Source organism: Balaenoptera borealis (assembly GCF_965194805.1).
Source record: "Balaenoptera borealis genome assembly, chromosome: 4".
Taxonomy (NCBI): Eukaryota; Metazoa; Chordata; class Mammalia; order Artiodactyla; family Balaenopteridae; genus Balaenoptera; species Balaenoptera borealis.
The window spans coordinates 62541415-62567790 of NC_138861.1; the positions used below are offsets into that span (position 1 = coordinate 62541415).

At 37.9% G+C, this 26376-nt stretch overlaps 1 protein-coding gene and 1 long non-coding RNA gene across 5 annotated transcripts in view; one reads left to right on the forward strand and one right to left on the reverse strand.

The window, feature by feature from the left end:
* The window catches only part of SLC4A4 (solute carrier family 4 member 4), a 429784-nt gene that overhangs the window by 298636 nt on the left and 104772 nt on the right, over positions 1-26376 (reverse strand). The window lies entirely within an intron of this gene.
* On the forward strand, positions 10559-25271 carry LOC309627966. Its single transcript, XR_014244070.1, has 2 exons — positions 10559-18414; positions 18730-25271. It is a non-coding gene; the product is annotated as an uncharacterized lncRNA (long non-coding RNA).

The window sequence follows — 26376 nt, forward strand, 5'->3', positions numbered from 1 at the left end:
TCCCTTGTCTAATGATGGAAGAAATACTTGTTTGGCTCTAGTGGCTTCTTAGCAAGGAGTGGGCCACCCCACAGAAGCATGGTACTTCCTAACTTAAAAACACCCTCTTTAACTCTGGTAGATTAAAAAGAAACCTACCAGATGTAACTATCGAATGCAAAATGCAGGTTGAGATCCTGATTTGAACAAATCAACTGGTTTTAAAAAAACAGGGGGGACAATTAAGGAAGCTTGAATATTTAATTGAGTATTAGATGATACTAACAAATTACTATTAATTTCTATTAGGTATGATAATAGTATTGGGGTTTTTTTAATGTATTTATTTCTTAGAAATATTTTATTAATTGGTGAAATAACACAATGTAGGATTCGCTTTAAAATATTCCAGCCAAAAAAAAAGCTGGGGGTGTGTGAGACAAGATTGGCAACATATCGGGAATTGTTGAAGCTGCGTAATGGTAGATGGGAGTTCACTGTACAATTCTCTCCTCTTTTGTTCATGTTTGATACATTCCAAAATAAAAAGCTTTTTAAAAAATTTCAGGCGGCCAACGCTTTCTGGGGGGAAGGGGTTGGTGGTGGCGGGAGCAGTTAGTGAGCCACACCGCAAACAAGAGCTCACACACACACACACACACACACACACAGGTGCGCGTGTGCATGCACATCCACGCATGCACCCACTGTGTCTCCAGGCGGCGGCCGTGGCTGCATCCCCGACAGCAGCTCCAGGCAAAGTGACAGAGGACAGCGCTGTGATTTGACTAAGTGGACGTCACCTTCAGTCAGTCCCCAGCCATCTGCTGTGTGGCTGACAGGGTCTTGGTGCTCCGGCCAGGTGTCAAGCCTGAGCCTCTGAGGTGGGAGAGCCGAGTTCAGGACATTGGTCCACGAGAGACCTCCTGGCCCCACGTAATATCAAACGGCAAAAGCTCTCAGAGAGATCTCCATCTCAACACAAAGAGCCAGCTCCACTCAACGACCAGCAAGCTACACTGCAGGATACCCTATGCCAAACAACTAGCAAGACAAGAATGCAACCCCACCCATTAGTAGAGAGGCTGCCTAAAATCATAATAAGGTCACAGACACCTCAAAACACACCACCAGACGTGGACCTGCCCACCAGAAAGACAAGATCCAGCCTCATCCACCAGAACACAGGCACCAGTCCCCTCCACCAGGAAGCCTACACAACCCACTGAACCAACCTTACCCACTGAGGGCAGACACCAAAAACAATGGGAACTACAAACCTGCAGCCTGAGAAAAGGAGACCCCGAACACAGTAAGTTAAGCAAAATGAGAAGAGAGAAATACACAGCAGACGAAGGAGCAAGGTAAAAACCTACCAGACCAAACAAATGAACAGGAAATAGGCAGTCTACCTGAAAAAGAATTCAGAGTAATGATAGTAAAGATATCCAAAATCTTGGAAATAGAATGGAGAAAATACAAGAAACATTTAAAAAGGACCTAGAAGAACTAAAGAGCAAACAAACAATGATGAACAACACAATAAATGAAATTTAAAATTCTCTAGAAAGAATCAATAGCAGAATAACTGAAGCAGAAGAACAGATAAGTGACCTGGAAGATAAAAAAGTGGAAATAACTACCACAGAGCAGAATAAAGAAAAAAGAATGAAAAGAATTGAGGACAGTCTCAGAGACCTCTGGGACAACATTAAACGCACCAACATTCGAATTATAGGGGTCCTAGAAGAAGAAGAGAAAAAAAAAAGGGACTGAGAAAATATTTGAAGAGATTATAGTTGAAAACTTCCCTAATATAGGTAAGGAAATAGCAAATCAAGTCCAGGAAGCACAGAGAGTCCCATACAGGATAAATCCAAGGAGAAACACGCCAAGACACATACTAATCAAATGATCAAAAATTAAATATAAAGAAAAAATATTAAAAGCAGCAAGGGAAAAGCAACAAATAACATACAAGGGAATCCCCATAACGTTAACAGCTGATCTTTCAGCAGAAACTCTGCAAGCCAGAAGGGAGTGGCAGGACCAGTGATGAAAGGGAAAAACCTACAACCAAGATTACTCTACCAGCAAGGGTCTCATTTAGATTTGATGGAGAAATTAAAACCTTTACAGACAAGCAAAAGCTGAGAGAATTCAGCACCACCAAACCAGCTTTACAACAAATGCTAAAGGAACTTTTCTAGGCAGGAAACACAAGAGAAGGAAAACACCCACGGTAACAAACCCAAAACAATTAAGAAAATGGTAATAGGAACACACATATTGATAACTACCTTAAATGTAAATCGATTCAATGCTTGAAATAAAAGATGTAGACTGCCTGAATGGTTACAAAAACAAGGCCCGTATATATGCTGTCTACAAGACACTCACTTCAGACCTAGGGACACATACAGACTGAAAGTGAGGGGATAGAAAAAGATATTCCATGCAAAAGGAAATCAAAAGAAAGCTGGAGTAGCAATTCTCATATCAGATAAAATAGAATTTAAAATAAAGACCATTACAAGAGACAAAGAAGGACACTACATAATGATCAAGGGATCAATCCAAGAAGAAGATATAACAATTGTAAATATTTATGCACCAAATATAGGAGCACCTCAGTACACAAAGCAAATGCTAACAGCCATAAAAGGGGAAATTGACAGTAACACAAGGAGAGCAGGGGACTTTACCACCCCACTTGCACCAATGGACAGATCATCCAAAATGAAAATAAATAAGGAAACACAGGCTTTAAAAGATACATTAAACAAGATGGACTTAATTCATATCTATAGGACATTCCATCCAAAAACAACAGAATACATTTTCTCCTCAAGTGCTCATGGAACATTCTCCAGGATAGATCATATCTTGGGTCACAATTCAAGCCTTGGTAAATTTAAGAAAATTGAAATCGTACCAAATATCTTTTCCAACCACAATGCTGTGAGACTAGATATCAATTACAGGAAAAAATCTGTGAAAAATACAAACACATGGAAGCTAAACAGTACACTACTAAATAACCAAGAGATCACTGAAGAAATCAAAGAGGAAATCAAAAAATACCTAGAAACAAATGACAATGAAAACAGGACGACCCAAAACCTATGGGATGCAGCAAAAGCAGTTCTAAGAGGGAAGTTTATAACAATAAAATCCTACCTCAAGAAACAAGAAACATCTCAAATAAAAAACCTAACTTTACACCTAAAGCAATTAGAGAAAGAAGAACAAAAAAAACCCAAGGTAAGCAAAAGGAAAGAAATCATAAAGATCAGATCAGAAATAAATAAAAAAGAAATGAAGGAAACAATAGCAAAGATCAATAAAACTAAAAGCTGGTTCTTTGAGAAGATAAACAAAATTGATAAACTATTAGCCAGACTCATCAAGAAAAAAAGGGAGAAGACTCAAATCCACAGAATTAGAAATGAAAAAGGAGAAGTAACAACTGAAATACAAAGGATAATGAGAGATTGCTATAAGCAACTATACATCAATAAAATGGACAACCTGGAAGAAGTGGATATATATAGGACATTCCATCCGAAAACAGCAGATTACACTTTCTTCTCAAGTGCACATGGAACATTCTTCAGGACAGATCACATCTTGGTCACAAATCAAGCCTCAGTAAATTTAAGAAAATTGAAATCATATCAAGCATCTTTTCTGACCACAACCCTATGAGATTAGAAATCAATTACAGGGAAAAAAACGTAAAAAACACAAATACATGGAGGCTAAACAATACGTTACTAAATAACCAAGAGATCACTGAAGAAATCAAAGAGGAAATCTTAAAATACCTAGAGACAAATGACAATGAAAACATGATGATCCAAAACCTATGGGATGCAGCAAAAGCAGTTCTAAGAGGGAAGTTTATAGCTATACAAGCCTACCTCAAGAAACAAGAAAAATCTCAAGTAAACAACCTAAACTTACACCTAAAGGAACTAGAGAAAGAAGAAAAAACAAAACCCAAAGTTAGCAGAAGGATAGAAATCATAAAGACCAGAGCAGAAATAAACGAAATAGAAAAAAGAAAACAATAGCAAAGATCAATAAAACTAAAAGCTGGTTCTTTGAGAAGATAAACAAAATTGATAAACCATTAGCCAAACTCATCAAGAAAAAGAGGGAGAGGACTCAAATCAATAAAATTAGAAATGAAAGAGGAGAAGTTACAACAGAAACCGCAGAAATACAAATCATCCTAAGAGACTACTACAAGCAACTCTATGCCAATAAAATGGACAACCTGGAAGAATTGGACAAATTCTTAGAAAGGTATAACCTTCCAAGACTGAACCAGGAAAAAACAGAAAATATCAACAGACCAATCACAAGTACTGAAATTGAAACTGTGATTAAAAATCTTCCAACAAACAAAAGTCCAGGACCAGATAGCTTCACAGGTGAATTCTATCAAACATTTAGAAAGAGCTAACACCCATCCTTCTCAAACTCTTCCAAAAAATTGCAGAGGAAGGAACATTCCCAAACTCATTCTATGAGGCCACCATCACCCTGATACCAAAACCAGACAAAGATACTACAAAAAAAGAAAATTACAGACCAATATCACTGATGAATATACATGCAAAAATCCTCAACAAAATACTAGCAAACAGAATCCAACAACACATTAAAAGGATCATACACCATGATCAAGTGGGATTTATCCCAGGGATGCAAGGATTCTTCAACATATGCAAATCAATCAGTGTGATACACCATATTAACAAATTGAAGCATAAAAACCATATGATCATCTCAATAGATGCAGAAAAAGCTTTTGAAAAAATTCAACACCCATTTCTGATAAAAACTCTCCAGAAAGTGGGCATAGAGGGAACCTACCTCAACATAATAAAGGCCATATACGACAAACCCACAGCAAACATCATTCTCAACGGCGAAAAACTGAAAGCATTTTCTCTAAGATCAGGAACGAGACAAGGATGTCCACTCTCACCACTATTATTCAACATAGTTTTGGAAGTCCTAGCCACGGCAATCAGAGAAGAAAAAGAAATAAAAGGAATACAAATTGGAAAAGAAGAAGTAAAACTGTCACTGTTTGCAGATGACATGATCCTATACATAGAGAATCCTAAAACTGCCACCAGAAAACTACTAGAGCTAATCAATACATTTGGTAAAGTAGCAGGATACAAAATTAATGCACAGAAATCTTTTGCATTCCTATACACTAATGATGAAAAATCTGAAAGAGAAATTATGGAAACACACCCATTTACCATTGCAATAAAAAGAATAAAATACCTAGGAATAAACCTACCTAGGGAGACAAAAGACCTGTATGCATAAAACTATAAGACACTGATGAAAGAAATTAAAGATGATACCAACAGATGGAGAGATATACCATGTTCTTGGATTGGAAGAATCAATATTGTGAAAATGACTATACTACCCAAAGCAATCTACAGATTCAATGCAATCCCTATCAAATTACCAATGGCATTTTTTACGGAACTAGAACAAATCATCTTAAAATTTGTATGGAGACACAAAAGACCCCCGTATAGCCAAAGCACTCCTGAGGGAAAAAAACAGAGCGGGAGGAATCAGGCTCCCTGACTTCAGACTATACTACAAAGCTACAGTAATCAAGACAACGTGGTACTGGCACAGAAGCAGAAATATAGATCAATGGTACAGGATAGAAAGCCCAGAGATAAACCCATGCACCTATGGTCAACTAATCTATGACAAAGGAGGCAAAGATATACAATGGAGAAAAGACAGTCTCTTCAATAAGTGGTGCTGGGAAAACTGGACAGCTACATGTAAAAGAATGAAATTAGAACACTCCCTAACACCACACCCAAAAATAACCTCAAAATGGATTAGAGACCTAAATGTAAGACCAGACAGTATAAAACTCTTAGAGGAAAACGTAGGAAGCACACTCTTTGACATAAATCACAGCAAGATCTTTTTGGATCCACCTCCTAGAGTAATGGAAATAAAAAGAAAAATAAACTAATGGGACCTAATGAAACTTCAAAGCTTTTGCGCAGCAAGGAAACCATTAACAAGACAAAAAGACAACCCTCAGAATGGGAGAAAATATTTGCAAATGAATCAACAGACAAAGGATTAATCTCCAAAATATATAATAGCTCATGCAGCTCAATATTAAAGAAACAAACAACCCAATCCAAAAATGGGCAGAAGACCTAAATAGACATTTCTCCAAAGAAGACATACAGATGGCCAAGAAGCATATGAAAAGATGCTCAACATCACTAATTATTAGAGAAATGCAAATCAAAACTACAATGAGGTATCACCTCACACCAGTTAGAATGGGCATCATCAGAAAATCTACAAACAACAAATGCTGGAGAGGGTGTGGAGCAAAGGGAACCCTCTTGCACTGTTGGTGGGAATGTAAATTGATACAGCCACTATGGAGAACAATATGGAGGTTCCTTAAAAAACTAGAAATAGAATTACCACATGATCCATCAATCCCACTACTGGGCATATACCCAGAGAAAACCGTAATTCAAAAAGACACATGCACGCCAATGTTCGTTGCAGCACTATTTACAATAGCCAGGTCATGGAAGCAGCCTAAATGCCCATCAACAGACGAACGGATAAAGAAGATGTGGTACATAAATACAATGGAATTACTCAGCCATAAAAAGGAACGAAATTGAGTCATTTATTGAGACGTGGACAGATCTAGAGACTGTCATACAGAGTGAAGTAAGTCAGAAAGAGAAAAACAAATATCGTATATTAACGCATGTATGTGGAACCTAGAAAAATGGTACAGATGAACCGGTTTGCAGGGCAGAAGTTGAGACACAGATGTAGAGAACAGACGTATGGACACCAAGGGGGGAAAACCGCAGTGGGGTGGGGATGGTGGTGTGCTGAATTGGGCGATTGGGATTGACATGTATACATTGATGTGTATAAAATTGATGACTGATAAGAACCTGCAGTACAAACAAACAAACAAACAAAAAAACAACTAATACTAAGCTTTCTTTGGGTTATTTGTATGGAAATATGTTAATATAAATGTTTCAGACATTACATTAAAAAAACAAAAAAACAAAAAAACAAAAAAACCCAAAAATAAACAAATGGGACCTAATGAAACTTAAAAGCTTTTGCACAGCAAAGGAAACCATAAACAAGATGAAAAGACAAGTCTCAGAATGGGAGAAAATATTTGCAAATGAAGCAACTGACAAAGGATTAATCTCCAAAATTTACAAGCAGCTCATGCAGCTCAATATCAAAAAAACAAACCACCCAATTCAAAAATGGGCAGAAGACCTAAATAGACATTTCTCCAAAGAAGATATATAGATTGCCAACAAACACATGAAAGGATGCTCAACATCACTAATCATTAGAGAAATGCAAATCAAAACTACAATGAGCTCTCACCTCACACTGGTCAGAATGGCCATCATCCAAAAATCTACAAACAATAAATGCTGGAGAGGGTGTGGAGAAAAGGGAACCCTCTTGCACTGTTGGTGGGAATGTAAATTGGTACAGCCACTATGGAGAACAGTATGGAGGTTCCTTAAAAAACTAAAAATAGAACTACCATATGACCCAGCAATCCCACTCCTGGGCATATACCCTGAGAAAACCATAATTCAAAAAGAGTCATGTACTGCGATGTTCATTGCAGCTCTATTTACAATAGCCAGGACATGGAAGCAACCTAAGTGTCCATTGACAGATGAATGGATAAAGAAGACGTGGCACATATATACAATGGAATATTACTCAGCCATAAAAAGAAACGAAATTGAGTTATTTGTAGTGAGGTGGATGGACCTAGAGTCTGTCATACAGAGTGAAGTAAGTCAGAAAGAGAAAAACAAATACCGTATGCTAACACATATATATGGAATGTAAAAAAAAAAAAAAAGCGTAAGCTGGGACGAAGTGAGAGAGTGGCATGGACATATATACACTACCAAATGTAAAATGGATAGCTAGTGGGAAGCAGCCTCATAGCACAGGGAGATCAGCTCGGCGCCTTGTGTCTACCTAGAGGGGTGGGATAGGGAGGGTGGGAGGGAGACACAAGAGGGAGGAGATATGGGGATATATGTTTATGTATAGCTGATTCACTGTTATACAGCAGAAATTAACATACCATTGTAAAGCAATTATACTCCAATAAAGATGTTAAAAAAAAAAAAGAAAAAACAAGACAGTAATGTCACACATTGCCAAATAACAGGTTTTTGCTATTGATTATATCAGATAAACTTTACACCTTTGCTGGAATATGTGAGTTTGAAAACTTAAGATAGCAGATTCAGCAGACGCAGGTACAGAGAGACCTGACATTTCTCTGTTTAATCATCACTCAACTCATAGATGAAGGTATTAGGAGACAGAAAGGATTGTGATGCTAAAGTTAGTATTGGCACTTGAATTAGAATTTGTCTTAAAAATATCAGTTTGCTTCGAAGCATGCTACACAGACCTTAACCATGTTTCTGTCTGATCCTTTGTGAAATGAAAATGCCAATACAGAATGAACTGTTTTGATAAGCTTCCTCACAATTTTAGACTATATTTAAAGTTAATCCCTAAGAACTAATATGCAATGATGCCATTTTCCTGATTTTATTTTTATGAGTCACAGTTTTATATCCTACAGCTTATCTGATTTGAAAATGGTTGTCATGTTTGGAGAAAGTTAATATTGAGTCATGCCAAAACCTTAATAAACTTAGCCTTGAACTAATATCTCAGGCTCATGGGCGATCTGTGTATGCAGAGATAGATTTTAGTATTAAAGAAATGCAATAGTGACCTTTCCATAAAACCTTAATAAAATTACTTTGTGATATTAAAAAAATTTTTCTTTAAATAAATAGTAAATAAATAAATCGTTCCGAACTATCCTGTATAAGCCTCCCTTCTATGCCCAGTGCATTCCAGAAAACATGTATTAATATAAAATTATAACAAATATATTCACATGTTATGAAGATGGTTCCGTTCCCAAAGATTAAAAAACTCTTAACGCCCAGACTCATGTCCCTCATTTTAGGCATAATAAATTAAAATGCATAGGAAGGATTTCAATGTGTGTTTCCTTTTCCTTCACACCTTAATGCACAGGCTCGCATCCAGCGAGTACTGGATTGACTTCGGCGTGTCCAACCCTTTCCATCTCAGTCAATACGAAATGAAGCTTATGGTATGTATGTTTATAGTAGCATCAGCATTTTTAATTGTTCCCCTCATCTGTGTAAAGCTGCGTGGTAAAATGCAAGCGTATTCATATATCTGCAGCAACAAACACTGACTGAGGTGCAAATATACCTGGTGGCGCCGACAACACAGAACCGCGGGCCGTGTGCAATGCACTGCGAATTCACCGCCAATGTCCCTCCGGCTCCTCGCTGACGTGCAAAGAAACACAAGCGCAGTGTGAAAGGTCAATTACGGGGTGGGGGCGGGGCGAGGCGGAGCCCGTCTTTATATACTAAAGCGCAGTTTGTATCAAAGCTGAAGCTAGGAAAGTCAGGACTGCCTGTATGTACAGATATATGATGTCTATGCACAAGACAGTGAGCTATCTTTGGGATCCTGGAAGAACAAAAAGTACCCGAAAACCACCACAGTCCCTTCTACTGCTAGACACTGGTGACGTACAAGGGAAAAGGCAAAGAAGGATGTCCTGGTGACACCATATTCCCTTCTTGCCAAACACAGGACACCTATTTTTTCCCAAAGAAATAACATTACATTTGTTGGTTAGGTTCCAAAGCCAACTCACAAAAAGCTATTTACTGCAAGTGTGGCTAAATTATAGTAATAATAATAAAAGCTAATACAAGTGCATTGTATGAATTATTTAAAACAATACCAGTCTATGAAATAAGTGCTATTAATATCCCCATTTTATAGACGATGAAATTGAGACTTAAAGATGTAAGCAGTTGTCAAGGTCATACAATGATGGAATCCATATAGGTTATCAGCTAAATAGTATTGAAATGGAACAGGATAGAAAGCCCAGAGATAAACCCACACACATATGGTCACCTTATCTTTGATAAAGATAAAGATATCTTTATCTTTGATAAAGATACACTATAAAGATACAGATAAAGATACACTATATACTGTATACACTATATACACTCTTATTATACACTAATAAGAGTATAGTGCTGGAAGTATTGTTTCAGGTACAGAATGGGTGAAATAGGCTTGTGTGGGGTAGAATGGAACCCCAGCATCATTCTAATATTACTTTCTATGAAAAAATGCATTTTGAGCTTCAAATAACTATATATAATGATAGCATTCCAAAAATGGGTAGAAAGCAGCATGCATTTGGTTAGAAAGGTCATCAAACAAATAACTGAAACTAGAGGATAAATATCAGTGTTATCTCTAATAGATAAACACAAATAAATTAACTACCATCAGTTGAGACAAACCTACTCCAAGAAGAAATTACATACACATATTGTCTACGGCAACTTTCTACATTTGCTTTTCCCCTTATCTCAAAAATCAATTACCTGGATAAACACATGACAGCTACAGACCAAAGTAAAACACCAATCACTTCTTAAAGATCTGCTCTGTGTCATAACATTCCCTTTCTGGAGACTTGGGACTTGTTTGTGAACATTTACCAACTTGAATCAATTTCACAACTCACTAGTTGAAAAGGAAGAATTATCTCTTCATTTAAATATCAGAAGACAATTCCCTTTGCCAAGAAGAGTCTTAGAAGATGACTTTCTCTCCAATCTGCATTTGTTTTAACTTTTACAATCCCCCCAGCTTACTAGCTGCAGCCAAGCTGAAAAGGAAGAGCCAAAAACGGTGCAAGTCACTGTCACTACCACATTCCAGCCTTGATGGAGACCTCTGAGTCTGTTTTGTAAGTCTTCCTGCCCGTGCTTATAGTTCTGTAAAACCAAGAGTCAACACCAGGAAAGGCCAGCTAAGTACGAGTGACGGCTCTCATGCCAAATGGAAGTGATGGCCAGCTGAGTGTTGCCTGTTTCTGTTACATTCACAGAATCATTTTTGTTTACAGCGGGCTTTGAAAGGCAAGCAAATAATAAGCACCTACAGATAAAAACTACCTGGTAATCTATACAGATGCCATTTTGCTAGTAGCCAAATCATTTATTGCTTCATTACACTATTGATTTGCACTGTTTTGTCATTGGCTCTGATGGCCCATGCATTAGAGGAAACATCTTATTCACTCTCAGTAAGGATTAGTCTACTTAAGGAAAGAAACTTTGATGTCTGGGCAAATCTAAAGTGGTATTTCTTGTCCAATTCTGATTCTCCCAACCTTATTCCACTCTCACAGTTTCTCTAAAAATAATTAGTAATGACTTTTTGTACAATTAAAAAATGAGCGGAAGACCTAAACAGACATTCTTCCAAAGAAGATATGCAAATGGCCAACAGGTACATGAAGAGATGCTCAACATCACTAATTATTAGAGAAATGCAAACCAAAAGCACAATGAGGTATCACCTCACACCTGTCAGAATGGCTGTCATCAGAAAGTCTACAAACAACAAATACTGTCAAGAATGTGGAAAAAACGGAACCCTAGTACATTTATTGTTGGTGGGAATGTAAAATGATGCAGCCACTATGGAAAACAGTATGGAAGTTCCTCAAAAAGCTAAAAACAGGACTACCAAAAATATGATCCAGCAATCCCACTCCTGGGTATATATCTGAAGAAAATGAAAACACTAATCTGAAAAGATACACGCATACCAATGTTCTTAGCAGCATTATTTACAAGAGCCAAGATATGGAAGGAATCTAAGTGTCCATCAACAGATGAATGGATAAAGAAGATGTAATATATATATATATATATATATATATATATATATACACACACACACACACACACACACACAATGGACTATTACTCAGCCATAAAAAGAATGGAATGAAATTCTGCCATTTGCAACAACATAGATGGACCTGGAGGCTATTATGCTTAGTGAATAAGCCAGACAGAGAAAGACAAGTACTGTATGTTATCACTTATATGTGGAATCTAAAGAATAAAACAAATAAATGAATATAACAAAACAAAAACAGACTCACAGATATAGAGAACAAACTAGTGGTTATCAGTGAGAAGAAGGAAGGGGGGAGGGGTAAAATATGGGTAGGGGATTATGAGGTACAAACTACTATGTATAAAATAAATAAGCTACAAGGATATATTGTACAGCCCAGGGAATATAGCCAAAATTTTATAATAACTTTAAACAGAGTATAATCTATAAAAATATTGAATCACTATGTTATACACCTGAAACTAATATAAGATTGTAAATCAACCATACTCCAATTTAAAAAAAGAATCTTTATAAAATAAAGTAATTCAAGTTATTAACTCTCTAAGTCTCAATTTCCTCATCTGAAAAATGGGTTTAGTAATACCTACATTGTTCGGTTGTAGGTAAGCTACAAGATAATATACACAAAAGCACACTGCGTGGTAGGTGCTGGGCATAGAGCTGCAGACCATCCAGGCAGCTAGTTTTATTGTGCAGCAAGGTCCTTAACTTTTCCCAGACAGGCACAAGTTCATGAAGGTCACATTGCTAGCAACTGGCAGAGAGGGAATTCAAACCCAGCTCTGCCCGATTCCAGTGCCCTCATGCCATGCCTCCTCCCCTGAACGGAATATGGGGAATAGCCAGGTAGTTCTTCCAAAGTCTCTTCTAAGCTTATGAGTCCCAGGGTGGGAGCCAGGAACATGCGAGAGTTTCCCTCTTCTAAACCTTATGCGAAGTGCAGAGGCATCAAGGAAAGAGGTCATCAGGCGTGTACCTGTTGACATGCCAGAGGTCAAATTTGTCAACCAGTTGATAATACTCAGAGGACTCACTGGGAATGTGTCTGAGGACTAGAAAGCCAGCAGAGTATTTTTGAAAGGTGGTCGCCCTGTGAAACATAGACCTGCTGATGTAATTTTTGTGGCTAGGAAAATGCTGAAAATTATCCCAAATGCCAATTTTTTTAAAATCAGAATAAAAGAAAAATAAAAAATAGAGGGATGTAGGCAATACATCCTACAGAGGGATGTAGGCAATAAAACAAAGAAAAAATGTATCCTGGGGTCTTCACTAACATAGCTTTGGTAAGAACTAATTTTCTGAAATTAATGATGTCCTAAAAGAGAAATGACAGACTTGGTAGATTAGCAATAATAACTTCTTGTGTTACTGAAACTACTGACTCCGTATGACGCTAAAGAATTATCAGTAACGGTAATTATATGTACACTTAGCTATGCACCCACTATGTTCTGGTCCCTACAGATGGTTCAGTTGTGATCTTCACAACAATGCGCAAACCCTAGAGTTACTTTAAGCGCCATTTTACTTAGGAAGAAACCTAGTCTCAAGAGCCATAAAGAGAAAGGCCCAAGAATGCACAGCCTAAGACAGGAAGAATGGAAATTCACACTCTGATCCGTCTGACTTGAAAACCAAGGGTCTCCCTCACTGGCTGTAAAAGTGCCCAGCACAGGGTCCATTTGCTGTGTCCTCCCACCTAAGCGACAAGAGGAAGGTTCGAGGTAGATGGAGGCTCCTGGAGGGGCAGACCTGGAGCATCAGTGGAAGAACGTCACCTGCTCCTCAGAGACCAAACAAATGATGCCCAATACAGTGAAACTGAGCGCATGTATTGATTATTTTAAATGGGCGCTATTATGACAATACGTTGTTTTGAAAGCATAGCCATCTGCACCTTGGACAGGACCAGAACACAAAGTTCTCAGAAAACCAAAAAAAAAAAGCAGTAAAGAGCAAATTAATGAATCTCCCCACCCCTGCAAAAAACAAGCCCATCTGTGAGTTTTAGTCTACAATCTACAGGATTGAGTAGAGCACAGGAGGACAGACAAAATGACTTCCAAATTTCTGTGATACCACTGTAAACATCTAGAGTATTATTTTCAAGGTGCTCGAGGAGTTCACACAGTTTAATTTCTCAATATGCTTAATAGCTAATAAGAAGATAGGTTATTATATCAAACTAGGTTAGAGATAAGACAGTTCAGACAAAAGGAAGTTCTAAGCACGTGAAGAAATCACAGCAAAAGCAAAATCATAATCCAAGCTCCTAGTATAGAATTTATTTCACTGATAAGACAGCCACTGTGTCAACTGTGAATCCTGACGGTTCCGAGCCAGTGTGCTGGAATCACGTTCCAGGCGGGCTAAGATGTTCATCCTCACTCCAGGCAGGGCCAGGCACAGCCAGGGCCCAGGCCAGCTACCTCCATCCACAAGATGTCTAGACTGCTTACCCAGCGTGCCGTACAAATATTATTACTTACTAAGCATTCTATGATGTGACAAAGGTTCAAAAGCATTAGCAAATGAATCCATCACTTCACCAAATTTTTGATCAGGAAATGCTAACACAAAGTCCACAATGTCTCTGGAGTAGCGCGAATAACCACTCCCCCTGCAGCCTCTTCCCTCCCCCACGGGGCCATTATTTTTCTAAGAGCTGTTGGCCAGCGTCATCCCAGGCTGAGGATGACACACTTTCTGAAGTACTATATACAACGCTGTGTAAACCAAGGTAGGAGGCCACAGCTGAAGGCACTTCTACATCCCTCAGTACAGGGTCAGTCGATGTCAAAGGGGGAGTGCCACGCCGTTCAGTTCTGCACATGGACCACTCACAGAATGTACTGGGATGCAACTGGGTGCCTGGGGGCCACATTAAGAAATGATTGAGGGGACTTCCCTGGTGGCGCAGTGGTTAAGAATCCATCTTCAATGCAGGGGACACAGGTTCGAGCCCTGGTCCGGGAAGATCCCACATGCCACAGAGCAACTAAGCCCGTGCACCACAATTACTGAGCCTGCGCTCTAGAGCCCGCGAGCCACAGCTACTGAAGCCTGCGTGCCTAGAGCCTGTGCTCCGCAACAAAGAGAAGCCACCGCAATGAGAAGCCCGCGCACCGCAACGAAGAGTAGCCCCCACTCGCCGCAACTAGAGAAAGCCCACGTGCAGCAACTAAGACCCAACACAGCCATAAATAAATAAATAAATAAATTTATAAAAATCAAAAAAAAAAAAGAAATGATTGAGACATACTAAGTGAAGTAACTCGGCAGAAAAAGACACATATTATATGATATCACTTTTATGTGGAATCTAAAAAGTAATACAAATGGATTCATTGACAAAACAGAAACAGACTTACAGACATAGAAAACAAACTTATGGTTACCAAAGGGGAAAGGGGGGAGTTTGGGATTAACAGATACACACTACGATATATAAAATAAACAACAAGGATTTATTATATAGCACAGGGAACTATATTCAATATCTTGTAATAACCTATAATGGAAAAGAATCTGAACTATATATATATATGTATAACTGAATCACTTTGCTATACACCTGAAACTAACACAATATTGTAAATCAACTACACTTCAGTTAAAAAAGAAAGAAACAATTGAGGCGTGAGTGCCCACTGAACCATCACAATGATACTGCGAGGGAGCAGAGAAGAGGGAGGTTTCCGTCTCACCTTTTCATCTTTCACTGTATTTATCGATACCCATCGCAAGGACAGCCAAGGAAATGACTGTTTATAAAGAGCAACCGGTGTGCAGTGAAAACTCAGCTCTCCACAGTAAGATGGGCCTGTGTGGTGGCAAAACAGGTCCCTGGCTTCAAGCCCACCACCCGGGTAGCAGAGCTCTCTTGTGTCTGCAGATCCCAAAAACAAGAACAGAGACTTCCTTACTTCTGCTTTACTAACTCCTTATAACATGTCAGGAGCTGTACTCACAGGCCAATCCTTTACCAAAGTTCAGGGTTACTACTAGTAATGAAAATAAAAGAAGGTACAAATTATATGCCAGTCAGCAACACAGTGCATGTAGGATGATGCAGAAGTCTGAGATGTCATCAGGCCTTATACTCCGATCTCATTTTTAGAAAACTTTCCCCAGCACTAGAGGAGTTTTGGCTTCATGGCAATCACTCTGCTTGGCTCTCTAATATCTTTCCCATCCCAGTTTCCATAATGTGACCTGGCCTGCCCAAAATTGCACCTGGTACCCTATTCACATGTGCACACATACACACACACAAAGGCAGTATCATTATCATTTCAGAATATAGGCCGACACCTCATTCCCCGAGATTCAACCTCTGCCTCACACTTTCACTTTTTCCCCATAGTTCTCCAACCCCAACGTAACTCTGCCATGTGGCACCCGACTCTGGTCTTAGTGACTTCCTGGCTTTTCTCTCATTTCTGGTGAGACCCCCGGACCACAGCAAGTCAGCCCTGGTATTCCAAGGGCAACCCCACCTTCTGCCCAGCCCTGGAGGACTGGGCTTCTTCCTTGCTGCTTTCCCAGCCAGGTACAATTTTGCCTAGATCCATTCCTTATCCTGGGGATTAAACACAGTAGGGTAACTATATTAAAACTAATCCTGAATCTAACCAAGTGAGAAACCAAATGCAGTGCATAGGACACTAAGAAAATACCAAAGTATTTCAAATCAGAGAAGAAGAGAGATATGGACCTCAAAATTGCAGGGGGAAATTAGATAATTTTGGAATGAGGCCTGAATTAATTATTTCAGATGGAAGACAGACTTTCTGAGGGCAGACACACTTGGACAAGCAAAGGTTGGAAGGTTAGATTTTTCTTAGATGGCATCTAAGTTGTCTCCGTAAATGGCCCATGAGACACCCTGACAGTTGGCTGACTTCCTTGGTGATGTAGCACTGCAATCATCGCATCCATGAAGCTGGTTTTAAGTCTCACAACCCCTGACTTGGATAACTCCAAACAAGCCTCTGCTTTCTTTGTATCTATTTCCTCAGCTTTGAGACAAAGCTCACTTTTGCACAACCTCAGGCCTAAGAATGCTATGTGGCTCTGAAAAGATCCATGAAGCTCTTCACACACACACACACAAAAGCATCAGATAAATTCGAGAGATAGATTACCAATGTGTGTTTACTCCCAACCTATGCAGGTTTAAATTGACAAATGTTCCACCTTCTGAACAAGAGACATTGATTTGTAAAGGTCTGTCTGCCTGATGAGGGCAGGGGTCCAACTCTTCAGGTTCATGCCCACATTTATCAGGAAGTTGTGTTAAACCCACAAGTTTTTAAAACTTCCAAATGCAGCAACATTAAGGTCACTGCTATTTTGTGCCAGTATATTCTTAATAATATGGAGAGAAATACAACAGAAATCTGTTATAGACCCAAAATGTCTTTCTATCTACCTGATAAAAGTACCTCAGGAATGGTGTAAGCTATCATTTACCATTTTGATGTTTTAATTTTGCAAACTGTTTGGCGTTTCAGAAGCAGTCTATAAAAACTTCTGTATTTTAAATAAAGCACAGTAATGACAGATTTAAATTCACCATGGTATAAAATCATAAGACTATCACTATGTCTTTATCTTGTTAAAACAAATAAAAATTATAAATCCTTTTACAGTCACCAACCAAAGCCCAAAATCTGTAGGAGCGAGCAAAGGAAAAGAGGGAAGCTGATTATGAAATGATAAACTGTTTTATGAAGGTGCTTTTGTGGTAAAAGTGTATGATGCAGTCACCCTGGCATACAAAGGTAGTATTTGAAAGCAATCTAAAAACCACACGGATCTGCAAATGAATAAATGTTCCCAAGATAAATTACAAAGAAAAACATTCTGAATGTGACTTTTCTTTGTAGTACATTTAGCTGGAAGTCTGTTCAGATTTTTTAAACAATTCTTTGGAACTTTGATTATCCAGCACTCTTTCTTTTTCACTTTTCGACTTTGTTACTGTGGCTATACACCTCCAGTTCAGCTCACTTAACTTTTTATTGAGGACCTACTCTGTGGTAGTCCAACCCAGGGACTGGTGACACAAAAAATGAATAATATACAACCACTTCATAGAGGCGATTATAGCCTACTAAGGTAGAGCCTACTAAGCTTATTACCAGATAATTCTGCATAGCTTCAAACTCCAAGAAATATACTTGTTCAAGAATAACAAGAGATATTTCTTCATCCTTTTTGTCTACAAACACCTGATTCCCAGTAGCAAGAAGAAAGCATTCTCCTCAGTTGGGTTAATTTCCCTCGGCTTCTACTTGGGGTGGGGATGAGGAATAGAAGGAAAGAGGCAGAAAAAGAGAGAGATCAAATAATACATTCTTTTGTGAGAAATAACCCATAAGAAAATGTTTCCTGAAAAATTACCAATGGTGAGTCCTTTTAACACGTACAATACATTGACAACAAACTCAACTTGCTCAAAAACACTTCAGCATTTCTTGCAATGGTCACTTTGAGTACACTGAGGTCATTCATTCTTTTTTTTTTTAACTTATTTATTTAACTAATTTATTTTTGGCTGCGTTGGGTCTTCGTTGCTGCACATGGGCTTTCTCTAGTTGCGGCAAGCAGGGGCTCCTCTTCGTTGCGGTGCGTGGGCTTCCCATTGCAGTGGCTTCTCTTGTTGCGGAGCACGGGCTCTAGGCACGCGGGCTCAGTAGTCGTGGCACACGGGCTTTGTTGCTCTGCAGCATGTGGGATCTTCCCAGACCAGGGCTCGAACCTGTGTCTCCTGCATTGGCAGGCGGATTCCCAACCACCGCACCACCAAGGAAGCCCAAGGTCATTCATTCTTTAGACAGTGACTACATAAATGCCATGATTTCTCTTTAAACCAGATAATGGCTATTCAACAGCCAAAAAAAAAAAAAAAAAAGGTAATCATGCCCTTGCTTACTAGCAATATCAAGTCTGGAAACTCCAGAAAAACGCTGAGAGATATTCACCCCATGTCAAACGTTTTCTGGTCATGGCAAGAGGATTACCCTATATTCAAGTGAGGGTTTTCTGAGTACCATCGGGGATCCTCAAGAGATGGTACAAACAACCTGGAAAACTGCTTTGGACGTGCTAGAACCCAAATTAATTAGGTTAGCTTGCTTTTCACACAGCCATAAACAGGAAGGTGATTTCAAATGGAAGAGTCCAGATGATAATAATGTAAGCAAATACCACAACAGGAAGGAAAACCATAATTGATAAATCATTAAATGAGATTACCATAGTTTAGTACAAAAAAAAAAAAAGGAACCAAAAGTTTGCTTCCACACACTACAATACAGCCCTTTTAATGTAATGTGATAAACTGTGTAATGTCAGATTTTATTTCCAATAATCCTTTTATAATTCTAGAGATATGATTAGCCAATAATAAGATATCTGTAATAGTAACCTTGATATGTCATATTATTTTAATTTCTCAAAGGAAAGAAGCCTTCCAAAAACTTCTTAAACCCAAATGCAAATTAAAAAAGAGAAAAAATAGAATTCAAGCACTAATTTTTCTAGATAAAGGAAAAAAGGCTTTCATGCAGTTCTTAAAAATACAAAGATGTCTGGAAGACTATGAAGTGATTCATAAAGGAGAATTCGAAGTAGCAAATTCTGCATCACTTTCCCACTTCCAGAGCTTCTTTACCACTACAGAAAGATGAAAATTAAATTGCTTTTTAAATTTTTATTTATTTATTTATTTGGCTGCACCGGGTCTTACTTGCAGCGTGCGGGCTCTTAGTTGCGGCATTCGGGATCTAGTTCCCTGACCAGGGATTGAACCTGGGCCCCCTGCATTGGGAGCGTGAAGTCTTAACCACTGGACCACCAGGGAAGTCCCGAAAATTAAGTTTATTCACTAAATGATCTGATCTCAACATTTTAAAATTCATTTTACAGTCTGTGACCTTTGTTTAGTTTGTATGTATGTGTGAAATGATGGGAAATCATGTTTAGTTTTAAAAGCAACACTAATATGTACCTATAGGCATAGTTTTCTTTAAGGTTATGGAAGCGAACCCTAAAAATTTATCCTCACACATGGTTACAGATTTTTTTAGTTTTTATAATTCTGAATTAATAAGCTCAGAAATATTCTGTTTGGAAGACCCATGTGTCTAGACATATTAAATCAAATGAAACTCTCCGAGAGACTTCACACCAGTGTCAATAACATAAACCATCAATTCTCATTTATTCAAGGGAAGATTATAGCATTTGGAGCACAGCCAACATCTCATTTCTTCTTGCTGTCCTTTCAGCCTGCAGTATCTTATCTATCTTATTGGTAGGCATCACTCCAAAAGTCGTAATAAACTAACAATTATTAAGTCCTTGCCATGAGATAGGCACCGCTGTCAATATATGCTAGAGCATTTGATTTTCCACAGCTACCCTATGAGGTCAGTACTATTGTTATGCTTATTTTACAGATGAGGGGCACAAGGATGCTGTTAATTGACTTGCCCAAGACCACAGTCATAAATGGCAAAACGAAATGACCATCTGGTCTGCTGCCAGAGCCTGAATACTTAAGCACTGCATGATATGCCTCCAATAGATAGCCATCATAGAGGAAATAAAACCCAAACCAAGAAATAAAACCCAAAGCAATCAATAGAGTAAGAAACCACTCTCTCCTTTTTTTATATACACAGAATCAAAATGAATGTGCATTTCATGGGTGAAATTGTTCCAACTATTGATCATGAGATTTCATGTATTATCCATAGATTTTTTTTAACCCATATATTCAATCCCAGGCCCTCAGTTAATTGAGAGGTACTGGTTTGACCTTTCTTATCTTCTTAGGTATTTGTCAAATCTAATACATATTTATCAAGCACTGAACTCAGCCCTAAATTTTTTTTTTTTACTTGTAGCAAAAAACACGTAACAAAATTTTCCAACCACCCATTTTTAAGTGTACAGTACGGCAGTGTTAAATATATTTACATTGTTGTGTAATGAATCTCCATAACTTTCAGCGTTAGTCCCTTCGGGCTGCTATCACAAATTATCACAGATGAGAAGCTTATAGACAACTGAAATTTTTTGTTCACAGTTCTGGAGACCAGAAGTCCTAGACCAGTCCATGCACCAGCATGGTCAGGTGCGAGCCCTCTTCCAGGTTGCAGACTTCTCACTGTATACTCACATGGCAGAAGGGACTACAGAGCTCTGTGGAATCTCTTACAAAAGTACAAATCCCATTCACAAGGGCTCCATCCTCATGACCTAATCACCTGTCAAAGGCCACACCTACTAATACCATCACCTTTGAGAATTAAGTTTTCAACATGTGAATTAGGAGGGGGACACAAACATTCAAACCACAGCAGCCCTAAACATTTTTGAGGTCCATTTTGTCATACCATTTTATTCTTTATCAATGACCCGTCTTTAAATTTCTGAAGTTGAGCAAAATCTTCAAAATAGAAGCGTTCTTTTTAGGTAAGCACATATAAGACTCTGACATTATAAGCTAGTGATTCTTAACCTCTTTTGGGGCCATGGCCTTTTGAAAATCTGATGAAAGCTATAGATAATAACCTCAAAATAAAATGGGTAGATGAATATATAATTTAAATGGTGCTCTATTTTCATGAGGTTATTGAACCCCTGCTCCCCAAAGGCCAACTCTGAACTCAAGTAAAGAACCCTAATTTTCTGGTATTATTTTGCACTAGCATTTACCAATTCTCTTATATCGCAGTATTCTTTTAAATATCAAGCTTCCCCTAATGAGTGGTAATCAAGATCTTATTTGTAAAATTTCACATAAACATGATCTTATTTACAAAAATTAAATTAATCTACAAATATTCAGGAAAATAACTACATTGCTTATAAAAGGAACCCCACAGAGGCAAGGAATTCCCTTACTTCCCATAGGTATCACATATTCAAGGAGCAGTTTCCCACAAAAATGCTATCAAAGTACCTCATGTCTGAAAGTAAGCTAAAGTAAAAATGCAGTCAAAGTTGCCTATCCTTATGGGCATACCTTCTTCAGATCTGATTGCAAGAAAGCCCCATGACTGATTGTAGATAAGCTGGACTTGATCACTACCTTTCCAAATTTAATGCACTGTAGTTAAATAATCTTGTTCACTGGTTTTGATTGCATCATTGCATTTTCTGATGTTTCTGATGACATAAAACATTAGAATTTTAGAGGTGATATCCTAGAGCTGATAGGCTCTCATTTCCTTTCCACCCAGACTTGGGGGGGAGTAGATAGCTAAAAACTAATGTTTTGTTTTGTTATTTGTAGGGGACTAAGTAAATATTGATAAGGGACACTAGTCCACATTAAATATAAAATATTTTGTATATGTCACCGCTTTAGCAATACATGAATCCTTTGGATGCACTCTTCCAAAAACATATATACATACAAATTCTGTATACAATATCTGGGGGTTCATGAGCCCCAGCCTAAGGTCCAGCTGTGGACCCCAGACCTCAAAATTAAGAACCTATCTCCGCATTCAGTAGACAAGTGTAAGCAGACACTTCTAAGATTTCTAGGACTTCATCTCCTTGAAACGACATGAAGAATCCAACTCTGGCTGCCTTTAAAGGTGTTCATCATACGCAAAGAAACTCAGCACTTATCAGAAACAATCACCACAGCATTCTCTTTGTTATCTGGTCAGTTTCTCCAAACATAAACAGTTTAGTTAACTGCTCTTAAAGGAAGGCCCTGGCTCTTTTCTGTTTCAAAGGCTGAGAACCTGAGGGATGGATAGCCTCCTGCGTCTGCCACAGTAACTTCATGCTGCATCTCTCCAGAGAGCTAATCAGTAGACATCCTGATGCTGGCAACACAAACAAGCCAGGAATCAGTCTGGCTAATGTAGGTATTGTCATCTGGTCAGCCGTGGTCGCCACCGGAAGCCACCTCATCACTGCTGCTCACCCACCCTCCTCAAGGCTCTTGTCACATTGGTCATACTGCACCTTCACTTAAGACGTCCCTCTTCTCAAACTCCTTTCAGATTTATTAACGCCAGTGTTCAATTATCCATTACATTCTGTACTAAATTAGCCTCTTATCTTCTTTCTTGTTCTCTAATTTTTTAATATGTTTGTCCTCTATACATGTCACATAGCTCAACTGTCTACAATACACTATTCAATATATATACATATATATTTATTATTCCTCAGACTCCAAGGTTAAGTTAAAATTATAAAAACTACTGTTTGAAAGATTCATTAATTTATTGAAACTGTTTTCAGAATGTGACTTTTTTGCCACTTAGATTTGTTCCCATTGTCCCACCAGGTTTCCCAAATTTTGAATTTGCCAGATTAGAGTGTACTAATTTCAGAGACTAAACTTACTGATAACTTACTATTCCTTTTTTTTTTTTTTTTACAAAAAAAAACTGTATTCCAAAATGATGAGCAGGCAGAAGTGAGATGAAAACAATGGGAACAATATGAAGAAAAAGTTTTCAAGTACTCAACATCCTTGGTTACTTTTCCCATGACCTTGTGATTGGAAACCAGGACAGCATTTAAAAAGCTGGTCACCTTGGAAAGCACAGAAACCTCTAAAAATAAAAATCAACATTTACAGACACTGCCATAATGGTTTCCTGGTAAACAGAGAGACATGCCTGCGATTCTACACCCCACAAAGGGGTTGTGGCAATTAATTATTCAACATTTGGAAAGTGCTTTGGAGATAAGAAGCTAAGTGCTAAAAACCATCATCAATTTGCAGCAAACCGCACTTAAAGCAAACTCACCAGGTTTACTGTTGGAAACTGAACCATTAGTCTAAGTCCATGATTTCTTTTTCATTTTTTTCCCCCATTTCATTTAGACCATTAGACCAAACAGCTGACACCCATATGGAACCTTCTTTTTCCTTTTGGTTAACCTTTGAGTATCACTGAGTAAAAAACTAGCCCTTAATTTTCATAAAAAATGTAAATTCTAATAATGTGGTTTCACTGGAATTCACAGTGAGATGCTTATTATGTATCCTTTCTCTTCTATCTTTTATTTAAGTAATATAATAGTGAATTTACTAAAGATTTCATATGTAAAACTCTGAGAGTAAAGTCTAGTTTAATGCATTTCTACTGTATTAGTAATCATTTAAGCAAACATTTAATGTCCATGACTGTACTACACATATAAATTTAGATGAACAAGCTAAGAATTGGTTAACCTTGATTAATACTCTATATGAAAGTAATGTCCTTCTATTTAAATAAAAAATTGGGTTTTGCTAGACAATTTTTCCTTCTTATCTACAATATATTCTGGTTTTAATTTATTCATTTTAAAACTCAAAACAATGGCCCAAGATTGAGAATATTTTTCACCAGACTATAACTAAAACCCACATAAAAACCCACCTGCATTCATGCTAAAAAAAAAAAAAAAGAGGAGGCATGAAGTGGCTTCTAGAGAGTCAGTAGCAGGCCAAGCTCTGCAAAGCCATCACATGGTAATTGTGGTTGGTTTGGGATTAAATAGACAACATACAAGATACAATCATTCTTACCCATGTCCATTTTGGAAACAATAAATAATTTTGCCCAAAATATTCATTTTTTACTTCATGTCTCCTACACATTGAAAGATCATATATACAAATGTCATAATTTCATGTTTTAGAGAATTAAATGCTGTACTGACATAATCTTCTTGGATATGAGACTTGTTTCCATTACATGGAGCTCAACGTTTCTCTGTAAAGAGGGTTTATGTATTTTAATCCCCAAAATGCACAGTTTTAAAAGTCATCTTTGGTTTTAGAAAGGGCTTATTATGAGATGAGTTTTCACCACTTTAAACATTAATTCCTTTTACACATCTATTAGTCAACCTTAAATCTTTTATCAATATTCACCCCTCCCAAAAGTTCCCCCCGCCCCCCAAAAACACAAAAACAAACAAACAAACAAAAAACGTGCAAGTAAAATCTTAAATGTACTTGACATTCCTAATCTCAACAGGGAAAAAACAAACCTTGCTGGTTGCTGAAGTGAGATTCTCTATAAGGCTCCCAGCTCACATAACAAAACTAACTATGGAATTCTGCATGGAACCCACAACGCACTGCTCAACCCAAAAATAAGGTAACACCAAAGCAGCTAAGATAAATTTTCTCATTGACTGGGCTTGATATTTACTATGTATTCCATATAATCTTCATCATCTATGGTTCACTGTATAATAAATATGTAGATAAATTATTTTTCATGGTTTACTCCGAATATTCTCATTTCTTTAAAAGAAATTGAGAATAGCTACAAGCAACTTAAAACTAAGGAAGAAAATGAATCCAAGGAAGGTCTTTTTTTTTTTTAATTCCATGAAAGGAAGTATCACAGTAGTTCCTCCTCTGCTCTGCTGGCTTTATGAGGATATGCCAATAATGGACTATTGGTGCAAAGAGAAGAAACAGACAAACTTTATGTTTTAAAGAAGTGTTTTGTGGCACACATAATTAACTATCCCTGCTTTAATGTTAACAGGGCAAAATAAACAACTTACTATGATATAGTTGCCTGGTACGTAGGGGGTCAATCAAGTAAGTCATTTCAAATGAAATGTTTTCCATCCATACAAATACGAAGGAGATAGAAACTGCCCAAAGGAATTAGCCATGTCCCCAAGTGAATGAGAAATGAATTGGCAGGGACTGAGCCTCCATGAGAACATTACTTTGAATCAAAATCAAACTTCTAAAGCACTCCAGGTGACCCGCTCTATATTTATGGAATTTAAATACTGAAATGTTGAAAAGAATGATTCTGAAATGTTTATGAAGCAATTTAATTAAGTTGGCAATGCTGTATTTACTGATTGTGTTGTAATGTTCAGATCCGGAACCAGAGTGACAGAAAAGACAAAGACCAAGACTCTGGGGACCTTCTGAGATGGACACTATCACCTGGCCATGAACTGCTGTATCCTACTACTCCCCAACGCAACAGCAGAGGCGGGTCCATGTCCCATAAACTTGGAAGGTCCTCACCTAAGTTACTCTGAGGGAGGCTAAAAATGACACACACACCCCTACCTAAAAATTTCATCCACCATATGCCCAAATCCTTCCAATTTCATCATCAGTGATTATTTCTTTTGCACCTTTCTTACAGTAAAAATTAAAAATGCGAATACTACCAAAATACATAGTACACTAAATTAATGTTCGTACAAGGATATATTGTCAGACTTTTTCCTCTTGCAAAGAAAATTAGAAAAAATTAACAATGAGAGCATTAGCTTTCAAACTCAAATTGTATTAAAAGAACCATATTATAAAGGAAAGGTAGAGGTGATGAAGTCAGGTATGAACACCTAAATCATACTAAGTGCTACAAACTTTTCTAAGCATTTCACATATATTAACTTACTGAAAGGCTAGGACTTAAAGGAGGTAGATTCAGATGAAGAGCTGGA